General features: G+C 43.4%; 1 protein-coding gene across 1 annotated transcript in view; it reads left to right on the top strand.

Annotated features, from left to right (window-relative positions):
* The window catches only part of LOC122564692 (protein AMBP-like), a 40,492-nt gene extending 38,348 nt beyond the window's left edge, over positions 1-2,144 (top strand). The window contains exon 8 of the mRNA XM_043719799.1: positions 1,929-2,144. The gene's annotated coding sequence lies outside the window, so the exon portion shown is untranslated. The remainder of the gene's footprint in view (positions 1-1,928) is intronic.
* The last annotated feature ends 9,531 nt before the right edge of the window (positions 2,145-11,675 follow it).

Below are 11,675 nucleotides of genomic sequence, written 5' to 3'. Positions count from 1 at the left end.
TGACCTATCACCTTCATCTCCTCCCCCACTCATCCATTGTACTCTATGCTACTCTCTCCCCACCCCCACTCTCCCCTATCTTATCTCTCCACCTTTCAGGCACTCTGCCAGTATTCCTGATGAAGGGCTTTTGCCCGAAACGTCGATTTTACTGCTCCTCGGATGCTGCCTGAACTGCTGTGCTCTTCCAGCACCACTAATCCAGAATCTGGTTTCCAGCATCTGCAGTCATTGTTTTTGCCTCTTAAATATCTGCGCCTAGGTGCTTGCTGTCTAAGATGATGCTGTGAAGCAGAGAGTGTAAACATTGCACCCACCCCAACTCACCCCTTCCTTATCCCTATAAACCAGATTTCCTATGGCTAACCCATCTAGCCTGCACATTCTTGGACACTATGGGCAATTTAGCAGGACCAATCCACCTAACCAGCACATGTTTGGACTGTCGGAGGAAAGCAGAGCACCCGAAGGAAACCCACAGAGAAATGGGGAGAATGAGCAAACCACAGACAGTCATCTAAGGGTGGAATCAAACCTGGGTCCCTGGCACTATAAGGCAGCAGGGCTAATCACTGGGCATTTGACTCTGGAGTTGGTACAAGTGGGTGTCAAGGAAATAGAAACACATTTTACACGTGCAAGGAATGTGAGGAATTTTGTGACACTGTCCTATAAGGTACAGTGTGCATGAGCACTTGGTTCAGGGGTAGAGGGGGTTATTGACAAAGAGTCATAGAGATGTACAGCATGGAAACAGAAATCCATGCTGATCAGATATCCTAACCTAATCTAATCCCATTTGCCAGCATTTGGCCAATATTCCTCTAAACCCTTCCTATTAATACACCTATCCAGATGCTTTTAAATGTTGTAATTGTACCACATTCTCTGGCAGCTCATTGCATACAAACACCACCCCCTGCATGAAAAGATCACCCCTTAGGTTCCTATCAAATCTTACCTCTCACCTTAAACCTGTGCCCTCTAGTTTCCCTGGGGAAAATACTTTACCTATTCACCCAATCCATGCTCTTCATGATTTTATAAACCTCTATAAGGTTAGTCCTCAGCCTTTGACACTCCAGGGAAAATAGCCCCAGTTTATTCAGCCTCTCCTTGTAGCTGGCAACATCCTTGCAAATCTTTTCTGAACCCTTTCAAGTTTCTCAATTTCTTTCCTATAGCAGAGAGACCAGAATTGAACACAGTATTCCAAAAGTAGCCGAATCAATGCCCTGTACATGATGTCTCAACTCCTATACTCAGTCCACTGGCCAATAATGACAAGCGTACCAAATGCCTTCTTCACTATGCTGTCTACCTGTGATTCCACTTTCAAGAAATTATGAACCTGCGCTCCAAAATCTTTTTATTCGGCAACACTCCCCAGGACCTTACCATTAAATGTAAAAATCCTACCATGATTTGCCCTACCAAAGTGCAGCACCTCACAATCATCTGAATTAAACTCCATCTGCCACTTCTCGGCCCATCTGATCAAAGTTCCATATTACTCTGAAGCATCCTACTTGGCTGTCCACTATGGACATTACCCCTTAACCCTTTAATACTGCATATATTCCATTCATTCACTTGACCAGCTAATTCCTAATATATTTTAGCTGGTAGTCACTCTATTTTACTGTTTATTTCCATTTCATGGTTGAACTCTCAATCACCAACCTGAGTTCTACTGGTGGCTGAAGTGAGACAGTCAGGCCTCAAATGTCCAAAGGGGTAAAGAGAGGCTGAAGTCAGAAGGTTCCTAACCATTCACCAGATGGGGAGGGGGCAAATATTGTGAAAAGGATACAGCCTCCCTGAGAGCAGGAGGGAAAGTTCAAACTGAAGGAAACGGCTTGGTGCTACACTGTGTGGCACTAACTTGTAAGCAGCTGTGACAGCACTGACTCTACCCTCTTTTACAGGAGACGCTGAGCTTCTGGTTGTTCCGAAGAAAATGTAGCTGGAAATAAAATCAGAAAGCAATGACAGTTGGAAATGACCATTAAAGAGATGATTTTGAGTGATCCATCAGACACGTTGTACGGCCTGATCCTAAAGGGTAGACAGTGGGAGTTTACACAAATTCCGGCTCAGTGTTGTGACCATGCTTTCAAATAATAAATAACAATCAATAACAACCATATTTATCAAGATAACTCTGTCATCAAAAATACTTGTGTCTCCAGCGTGTGGATTGTTCAATGTGCAATGTTCTGATCGACACGAGGAATTCTAAGGTGCTCTGAGAGAGACCTGGACCAAGAGTTACTGCTCCATTTCCTGCCTGTTTTAGCACAGTGTATCTGATTTCACCAACACCAACAACAAAGAGCATGGGAGTTTGAGAGCAAATTGTGTTCTCTCCACATTGATTCTCTAATGTGATGCGGCTGTTGGAAGAAAGGTATCCACTCCTCCCTTGAAGGGGTGTTATTGGGATACCTCCCTGAACTGCTGCAGTCCACCAACATTGACTGTCCAATAGAAGCCCAGTGACTCTACCTTACTGTGGCACTCTATGTAGACCGGAGCCATCTACCTTACTGTGGCACTCTATGTAGACCGGAGCAGGGAAGGATGGGTGCAGGAGTGTTACCCCCAATGAGGAATGAAAACTTAGGAGGCAGGCAGAATTCAGGCAAGTGGAAGATGTTTATTCAAGCAAAAACTGGTTAATGCAGGGAGAGGACCAAAGAATCCTCCTTGAATCTAGTCTTTATGTATCATTGGCTCAGATCAGAAAAAGATGAATGATGCACTCTAACTTGTACAGTTGAAAAGCAGTACTTTATACATTTCTGTGTTAGGGCAGCATGGTGGCTCAGTGGTTAGCACTGCAGCCTCACAGCGCCAGGGACCCAGGTTTGATTCTTGCCTCAGGTGACTGTCTGTGTGGAGTTTGCACATTCTCCCCGTGTCTGCATGGGTTTTGTCCAGGTGCTCTGGTTGCCTCCCACAATCCAAAGATGTGCAGCTCAGGTGAATTGGTCGTGTTAAATTGCCCGTAGTGTTAGGTGCATTAGTCAGGGGTATAAATGGGGAATGGGTCTGGGTGGGTTACTCTTCGGAGGGGTGGTGTGGACTTGTTGGGCCGAAGGGCCTGTTTTCATACTGTAGGGAATCTAATCTAATTCATGACGATTTCATACAATGTGTTTACAGCTCTCCCCTCCTAATCCATGCACTCAATCCTGTAAAATATCTCATCGATGAAGGGTATCCCTATGAACAGCCCCAGGTTCCCATGATTTCATGGTGTTTAACAAACACCATAATCTCTAGCCCTTGGAATCTTTCTATGCATCCTTTTCATTCCTGAAGAAGGGCTCATGCCCAAAACGTCAATTCTCCTGTTCCTTTGATGCTGCCTGACCTGCTGCGCTTTTCCAGCAACACATTTTCAGCTCTGATCTCCAGCAGCTGCAGTCCTCACTTTCTCCTATTCATTCACATTCCAAAGTTAACAGCCACATTCCTTCAAATTTGTCTCGGGTTGACTTATCTTTAAGGACAGTTTGAATTCAGTTATTCACTGTATTCCATTCAGTTACTCGTCTTATATTACCATTGTCCTATTATATACGTTAAAAATACAAAAGACAGATAATTTTAGCTAATTGCTATACAATTTGCTATACAAGTTATAGAGTGTAAGTTTAGATACAGCTTTTTCTACTCTTAGTACTTTGTGAATTATGGGCTGTGAATGGGGTGTAGAGAGAGTATTTCCTAAAACTAACTAACTTTCACATATAGGCATAAATATTTTGGTTATATGTATTTACTTTTCTATGTTAAAAACTATCTCTATGATTCTCTAGAAAATTTCTAACTAGAACCTATTACTTAGTATTGTAGAGTAATTCATTTCAAAGAAACAACTAATTACTACAAAATAACTTTAACTATTTACTACAAATTAACTTTTTTTTCCAGTAGCTATTTAGGGAGTTAGTAGGCTGTATCTAGCACCTGCTGTTGATTCATTCATTCATTGGGACAATTATTTTTCCATTAATGAAACTGGAGTATTGCTTGTTTGTTTCATAGGCATACTCTTATCAAAACTGTCTGGGATGGTTGCTGCTCAAAGCATTGGAGTAGCTCCATTCAAAGGTTCCAATAGTTTCACTTAAAGGCGAGAATGGGCAGTAACTTGTTTATCAGCCATTTTGTGTAAGCAAGCAGTTCAATTCTATTTCCCCTTCTCAGCCATTTTGTACAAGTGGACATGGGCCATTTTTGTATTTGCAGGTACGGGTCACCCCTACAAATAGGCAGAAATCATTTCAGAAAGAACATCACTCAACCAATGGACTTTCACAAAATTCAATGTTAACTTCATGAGACTTGTTTGGAATTCCAAATTTATTGTTGAAATTTGGCTTCTGTGATGGGATTAGAAGCTGTATAGCTAGAGTATGAGCCTGGATAACTGGGTCAGTGATATTAGGTATTAGCCAATTTAATTCACTCTCTGTGATATCAAGAAATAGTTGGAGGCACTGGACACTGCCATTATAACATCCCAGCAAGAGTACTGAAAACTAATGCTCCAGAACATACAACATAGAACAGTATAGCACAGTACAGGCCCTTTGGCACCTCTCATCCTTCTTTGCTTCAGTGAGAAAAGCCCTAGCTCCCTCAACCTTTCTTCATCAGACATGCCCTCCATCCTGGTAAATCTCCTCTGCAGCCTCTCTAAAGCTTCCACATCCTTCCTATAATGAGGTGGTCAGAACTGAACACAATATTCAAAGTGTGGTCTAACCATGGCTTTACAGAGCTGCAGCATAGCCTCACCGTTCTTAAACTCAATCGTCCAGCTAATGAAAGCCAACACACTATACGCCTTCTTAACAACCCTATCAACCTGGGTGGCAACTTTAAGGGATCTCTGGACGCAGACCGTAAGATCCCTCTGTTCCTTCACACTGCCAAGAATCCTGTCTTTAACACTGTAATCTGCGCTTAAATTTGACCTTCCAAAATGAATCACTTCACACTTTTCCAAATTGAATTCTAGCTGCCACTTCTCAGCCCAGCTCTGCATCCTGTCAATGTCCCATTGCAACCGACAACAGCCCTCCACACTATCCACTACTCCACCAACCTTTGTGTCATTGGCAAAGTGATCAACCTACACTTCCACTTCCTCATCCAAGTCATTTATAAAAATCACAAAGTGCAGGTCCCAGAACAGATCTCTGTAGAATACCACTGGTCACCAACTCCAGGCTGAATACTTTCTATCTACTACCACCTTCTGTCTTCTATGGGCCAGCCAATTCTGTATCCAGACGGCCAAATGTCCCTGTATCCAATGCCTCCTTATTTTCTGAACCTAATCAAATGCCTTGCTAAAATCCATATACATCACATCCACTGTTCTACCTTCATCAATGTGTGGTGTCACATCCTTAAAGAATTCAATAAGGCTTGTGAGGCATGTCCTGCCCCTCACAAAGCCATGCTGCCTGTCTCCAATCAAGCTGTGCTTTTCCAAGTAATCATAAATCCTATCTCTCATAATCTTCTCCAATAATTTGCCCACCACCAACGTAAGATTGACTGGTCTTAATTTCCAGGGTTATCCCTATTCTCTTTTGTGAACAAGGGAATAACATTTCCCACTCTCCAATCATCTGGTACTAAATCAGTGGACAATGTGGATGAAAATATCATTGTCAAAGGCACAGCAATCTCTTCCCATGCTTCTCATAGTAACCTTGCATATATCCCATCTGGTCCAAGGGACTCATCTATCCGCATGTTTTTCAAAGTTTCCAGCACATCCTCCTTCTTAATATCAACCTATTTGAGCCTATCAATTTGTTTCATGTTGTCCTCACAAATAACAAGGTCCCACTCACTAGTGAATACTGAAGCTAAATATTCATTCAGAACCTTCTCCAACTCTAGGCATAAGTTCCCTCCACTGTCCCTAATTGACCCTAACCTCACTCTGACCATCCTCTTGTCCCTCACATAAGTGTAGAACGTCTTAGGGTATTGCTTAATCTATCCACCAAGGCTTTTCCGTCCTGGCTACCTTGTAACCCTTTAGAGCTCTGTCTGATCCTTGCTCCCTCAACCTTAAGTAAACTTCCTTCGTCCGCTTGATGTTCCACATCTCTTGTCATTCAAGGTTCCTTCACCCTACTATCCCTTCCTTGCCTCAGTGGGGCAAACCTATCCAGCACTCCCTAATCAATCTCCACATTTCTGTTGTTCTAATTCCTGCCTAAAAGCACTGTAATTCCCCATCCCCCAATTAAATATTTCCCCATATGTCTGCTCTTATCCCTCCCTATGACAATTGTAAAGGTCAGGGAGTTGTGATCACTGTCTCCAAAAATGCTCTCCCAGTGAAAGATCTGACACCTGACCTGGTGTGTTGCCAAGCACCAAATCCAATATGGTCTCCCATAAAAAATTGCTCATCTACATATTGAGTCAGGAATCCTTCCTGGACACACCTAATAAAATATGCTCTATCCAAACAATTTGCACTAAGGAGATTCCAAACGATATTAAGGAAGTTGAAGTCACCCATAACAACAACCCTGTTACTTCTGCACCTTTCCAATATCTACCTCTCAATATGCTCCCCCAGTGTGTGTTGCCATTGGGGCGGTCTATAGAAAACTCCCAATAAAGTGAGTGCTCCTTTCCTGTTTCTGACTTACACCCACAATACCTTGCTATTCCCCTAGCCAAGCTGCTCCAGTACAGTTACAACACTAATCTAGTGATGAGACTCATCTAACTGACATGCATGAAAAATTGCCCAGTTATGTCTTGTTCACAAAAAGCTGATAAAATCCAACTCGGCCATTTTCCACCCCATCGATCCACTGTCGATCATCAGTAAAGTGCAAGATGTCAGGAATGGTACTATCAAGCAGCACCTGTTCTAGCAATAGCCTGCTCAGTGACGCCCTGTTTGGGATCTACCAGGGCCACTCAGCTCCTGACCTCATTACAACCTTGGTTCAAATATGGACAAAAGAGCTGAATTCCAGAGGTGAGCTAAAAGTAACAGCATCAAGGCCACCTTCAACCAAGAGCAGCATCAAGGAGCCCTAGCAAAACTGATATCAATTGGCTTTAGAGTTCTAACTCTCTGCTGATTGGAGTCTTACCTGGCACGTTAGAAGATGGTCATAGTTGTTGGATGTCAGTTACCTCAGCTCCAGGATATCTCTGCAGGAGTTCCTCAGGGTATTGTCCAAGGCCCAACCAACTTCAGCTGCTTTACTAATGACCTTCCCTCCTGATTAGCACTGCTGCCTCACAGTGCCAGGGACCAGCCTCAGGTTTGTGTAGAGTTTACACATTCTCCCCGTGTCTGTGTGGGTTTCTCCATTTTCCTCCCATAGTCCAAAGATGTGCAGGTTAGGTGGATTGGCCATGCCAAATTGCCCATTGTGTCCAGGGATGTGCAAGCTTGGTGGATTAGGCATTGTTAATGCAGGGTTATCAGGATAGTGGGGTGGGTCTAGGTCATATGCACATCAAAGAGTCAGTATAAACCCGAATGGCTGAATGGCCTGCTTCTACACTGTAGAGATTCTGAATTCCATGAAAAGCTTAGAATCAGGGACGTTCACTAATGATTGAATAATGCTCAGCACCATTTGTGACTCTTCAGACACTATGTTGAAATGCAGCAAGATCTGGATAATAGGTTTGGGCTGAAAGGTGACAAGTAACATTTACACCATACAAGTGCCGGGCATGACTACCAACTACATGGGAGAATCCAATCATCGCCCCTTGACATTCAGAGGTATCACTATTCCCGAATATCAACATCTTTGGAGTTACCATTGGCCAGACACTCAACTGGCTTTGTCCTATAAGTGCTGCTGCTATAAAAACAGTCCAAAGGCTAGGAACCCTGAAGCACACAACTCACCTCCTGACTTCCTAAAGACTGTCTATCATCTCCAGGGCACCAGTCAGACGTCTAATGGAATACTCTCCACTTGCCTGGATGAGTGCAGCTCCAACAGCACTCAAGAAGCTTGAAACTATGCAGAACAAAAGAGTCCATTCACCACCTACACTCAGTAGTAGCCATGTGTACAATCTACAAGATGCACTGCAGAAATACACTGAAGATCCTTAGACAACATCTTCCATACCCATGACTACTCCCATCCGTAAGTATAGCAGGTACATGGGAACACTATCATTTGCAAGTTTCCCTCCAAGTCACTCATCATCCTGACTTGGAAATACATTTCTGTTCCTTTTCTGTCATTGATTCAAAATCCTGGAATTCCCTCCCCAAAGGCATGGTGGGTCTACCTATAGCATATGGACTGCAGTGTTTCAAGAAGACAGCTCAAGGGCAACAAGATGCTGGCAAGCCAGCGATACCCAAATCTCATGAATGATTGTATTAAAAAAATTGGACCACTATCACTCTCTATCATGACCACATTTTATAAACAGTCCGTGCATAAAACACTGACCACGTCAGGGTGAAGAAATCACAATAGCCAGATTCTGCTAACCACTTGTGAGCCTTCAAGCAGTTTCCAGTGATTACACTGGATCTCTTTGATGCTTGGAACACAGTATCGATACCATTTTGAAGTAAATTACTTTTGCAACTGACCATTGTGCTCCAATCTAGCAAACAGTTTTGTATCACTTTAAAGATTATTTTCTCAACAATTTAAAATGGATGTACTCAAAGCTGCTTGTAATCCAATATGCAGATGAATTTGAGAAGAAACCTATAGAAAATAGTGCAATTTTCAGCAGAATTTGCTCCACAATCTGGAATAGCTCTTAGAGCAGGAGCTTACAGGGAGGGCCAGTCCGATCTGCCCCCATTCCCATCCGATTCTCCGTACTTCTCATCTGATTGTCTCCCACCCCAGCTCGGAGAGGTCTGTACCCCCTTCCCCATACCCCCAGCTCTGTCTGATTCCCATTCCAATGCTGTGCCTGTCCTGTGCACATGTGTAGTGTGCACTGATGTGCTGGGCTCTCCCCTCATTGAGAATGGGGATGTTTGTGCAGCTTCCTCCTCCACTGAGTTGTTTAATTGTCCACCACTATATTTTATTGTATTCATTTGTGGGATTTGGCATCACTGGCTGGCTAGCATTTATTGCCCAAGCCTAGTTGCCCTTGAGAAGGTAGTGGCAGATGTGGCAGGAATGCAGAGCTTAGATCTGACCCATTGGTTGTTGGATTACAAGCTCTGTCTATCACTTGCTGCAAATGCTGTGTGGCATGCAAGTAATCCTGTCTGGTGGCTTCACCAGGTTGATATCTAATTTTTTAGATGTGCCTTGTGCTGCTCCTGACTCACCCTCCTGCACTCTCCACTGAACCAGGGTTGAAGCTCCCCCCCCCCCCCCCCCCCCCCAGCCCCCACACAGCATTTGATGGTAATGGTTGAGATGGGGATATACTGGGCCATGAAGTTACAGATTTTGCTGGAGTACAACTTTGCTGCTGTTAATGGCCCACAGTGCCTCATGGATACCCAGTATTGGGCTGCAAGAACTGTTTGACCTCCGTCCCATTCTGCATGGTGATAGCGCTACACAACATCGTGTCGGAGGGTATTCTCAATGTGAAAGTGAAACTTGTCTCTGCAAGGACTGTGCAGTGGTCAGCCTTACTGATGCTACCATAGACAGATATATCCGCAGCTGGCAGATTGGTAAGGATGAGGTCATGTATACTTGTCTCTTTGTTGTTTCCTTCACCACCTGCCACAGATCCAGTCTAGCAGTTGAGTCCTTCAGGATCGGAGGAAGTGGGTGAGATCCTTAACAACTATTTTGCATCAATATTCACAAAGGAGAAAGACATGGTGAATGGTGAGTCTAGAGATGGGTGTGTTAATGTTTTAGGGCATGTCGATATATAAAAGGTGTTGGGTGTTTTACAAAGCATTATGGTAGATAGGTCCCCAAGACTTGATGGGATCTAAACCCAGAATACTGAGGGAAGTGAGGGAGGAGATTGGCGGGGCCTCATACAAAATCTTTCGATTCTCTTTCATTACAGGACAGCTCCCAGGGGATTGGAGAATAGCCAACGTTGTTCCTTTGTTTAAGAAACACAACAGTGATAATCCAGGAATTACAGGCTAGTGAGCCTTCATGTCTGTGATAGGAACTTGTTGGAGAAGATTCTGAGGAATGGAATTTATTCACATTTAGAAAATATGGACTTATTGGCAATGAACAGCATGGTTTTGATTGATGAGGGGAGGATGGGAGATGCTGTCTGTATGGACTTCAGTAAGGCCTTTGACAAGATCCCTAATGACAAGTTGATACAAAATGTGAAATCACATGGGATACATGGTGAGCTAGTAAGATGGATACAGAACTGGCTTAGTCAAAGAAAACAGAGAGTAACAGAGTAGGGATCTCTGATCAGTGGTGTTCTACAAGTATCAGTGCTAGGACTCCTGTTGTTTGTGATATATATATGATGTGGAGGAAAATGTAGGTAGCCTGATAGTAAGTTTGCAGATGACACAAAGATTGGAGGAGCAGCAGATAGTGAGAAGGATTGCTAGAGGATACAGCAGACCATTGATAGGCTGCAGACTTGAGTGAAGAAATGACAGATGGAATTTAATCTGGACAAATGTGAGGTGATGTAATTTGGGAGATTTAATGCAGGAGGGAAGCATACAGTAAATGGCAGAACCCTTTGTAGCATCAAACAAACAGAAGGATCTAGACGTACAGGCCCACTATTCCCACAAAGTGGCAACACAAGCAGATAAGGTGGTTAAGAAGGCACATGATATTCTTGCCTTCATCAGTTGGGCATAGAGTATAAACATTGGCAAGGCATGTTTCAGTTATGTAGAAGTTTAGTTAGGCCACATTTGGAATATTGTGTACATTTCTAGTCATCATATACCATAAGGATGTGGACACTTTGGAGAGGGTACAGAAATGATTTACCAGGATGTTTCCTGGTTTGGAGAGTATTAGCTATGAGGCAGAATGGACAAACTTGGTTTATTTTCCCTTGAATGATCAAGGATGAGGGATGATCTGAGAGAAGTTTACAAAATTATAAGATGCATGGATAGAATGGATAGTGGAAGCCTTTGTCCCAGGATAAAAGGGGCAAGTTTATAGGAGATGTCAAAGGCAAGTCTTTCACGTGGACTGTGGTAAGTGCCTGGAATGAGCTGCCAGAGGAGGTGGTTGTGGTGCATGCAATAGCAACATCTAAGAGGCACCTTAACAGATACATGAATAGACAGGGAATAGATGGAAATGGACTGCATGGAGGCAAAAAGGTTTTTAGTTTAGAATGGTATCGGGTGTCAGCTCTGGCTCTGTGGGTCAAACAGCAGTTCCTGTGCTGTACTGTTCTTAATTCTTATTCATGGTTGTTGTTAATTTGGGTTATTTATTGACAGCAGTACTCCTGTCCAGTACAACCCATGGACAAAACCAATGTCATCTATAAAATTCCATGCAAGGACTGCCACAAACACTACGTAGGACAAACAGGAAGAAAGTTAGCCACCAGGATACACGAACACCAGCTAGCCACAAAAAGACACGACCCCCTCTTCCTCATAGCCCTACACATGGATGGAAAAAACCACCATTTCGACTGGGACAACACATCTATCCTGGGACAGGCTAAGCAAAGAC

The sequence above is a fragment of the Chiloscyllium plagiosum genome, chromosome 30 (assembly GCF_004010195.1).
Source record: "Chiloscyllium plagiosum isolate BGI_BamShark_2017 chromosome 30, ASM401019v2, whole genome shotgun sequence".
Classification (NCBI taxonomy): Eukaryota; Metazoa; Chordata; class Chondrichthyes; order Orectolobiformes; family Hemiscylliidae; genus Chiloscyllium; species Chiloscyllium plagiosum.
Note: the sequence above shows the minus strand (reverse complement) of the source record. Positions and strands in the feature narration are given on the sequence as shown.